Raw genomic sequence first — 1,291 nt, 5'->3', positions numbered from 1 at the left:
ACCACATGAGTTATATCATGGCAAACTCCGAACAGGGATTTTGTCATCAGTCATCACACGTGGGACTCAAGTTGAGGATACCATTTTGGATTTGTCCTCACACGTGTGGAATTTGATAGTCAAAATGGGCGCCCCACTAATGAAATGTGATTAATATAGAAAGTGGGAGGTTTAGCACAAGCTTCACAAGTGCAGTGCCACCAAAGGGATGATAGAGAATTTTATAGGTCGATTATATAAATTTATGGTCATTGTAGCAATTTTATCCAATGACTCTTCACACTCACAAAGACAAAAAGTGTAAAGAGACCCACAAGTACAAAATATATTAATTTTGGCACGGCTAGGAGGCATAATGCTTTTTGCATTATTATTATTATGATTATTAGCTCTTAAATTGAAAACTTTCGTTTTCCACATTAACATGTAATATTCTATTATACGACTTTAAAATTTTAAATTTAATACTTAGTTGATTGGGATGATCTAATATCATGTGCCCAATTCACGAAGGTTCTTGTACGCTACTGTTATTTTGAACTTGTTCATAACAATAGAGCACCACGTGTTCCAGGGACCTCTGCAGGTGTTTGCCTAAAGCAATGGTGAAGTGATCACGGGTTCTTCAACCAATTCACCAAATTTCTTTTCATTAATTTGGCTGCAGACAACTTACTATGTGCACAGGAAATAATTACAATTTCTTCGAACGTGGAAGAACCTCTTCGGTGGTTTGTGCTGAATGCAAGTGAAACAGTAAAACTTGTCGGATGACAATTCATTTTTTCAAACCTTTTTGTCTTTTATCAGTCAAAAGAACAATCGTTGCTTTATAAAAATAGAAAATTACGAAAAAACCCAATGCACCAGCCGGGAATCGAACCCGGGTCTGTACCGTGGCAGGGTACTATTCTACCACTAGACCACTGGTGCTTTGTTTTGAGGATAAAATAATTTATTATTTCATATAGATTTAGGTATATTTAGTTTTACCCAAATAGCGCTTATTCATGCATATATTGCTTTACTTCAAACGGTCTCTCTTTTCGCGCTCCACACCTTTGGACCCTCCGATTATATTGTTCTCTCTATGCCGATTCAGGCTCCTTCATACATGCAGTCTCCGATCAGGGTTCATGCTCCTCTCTTCATCTCTCTCGCTCTCTTCGTGAAAAGTCTGGCTCGAGGGTTCTTTTCTTTTTGCAAAATGATGTGCGAGACAAAAGACTTCAAGGAAGTCAATTGCAACAACTCAGAATGAAACGCTACGTTTCATTAACTTTGGCCCCAT

At 37.8% G+C, this 1,291-nt stretch overlaps 1 non-coding gene across 1 annotated transcript; it reads right to left on the bottom strand.

Annotated features, from left to right (window-relative positions):
• Positions 1-862: 862 nt before the first annotated feature.
• On the bottom strand, positions 863-933 carry TRNAG-GCC (transfer RNA glycine (anticodon GCC)). The gene has a single exon. It is a non-coding gene; the product is annotated as a tRNA-Gly (tRNA).
• Between the last annotated feature and the right edge of the window lie 358 nt (positions 934-1,291).

This window comes from Vigna umbellata, chromosome 5 (assembly GCF_029865625.1).
Source record: "Vigna umbellata cultivar VRB3 chromosome 5, Vumbellata_1.0, whole genome shotgun sequence".
Lineage (NCBI taxonomy): Eukaryota > Viridiplantae > Streptophyta > Magnoliopsida > Fabales > Fabaceae > Vigna > Vigna umbellata.
Note: the sequence above shows the minus strand (reverse complement) of the source record. Positions and strands in the feature narration are given on the sequence as shown.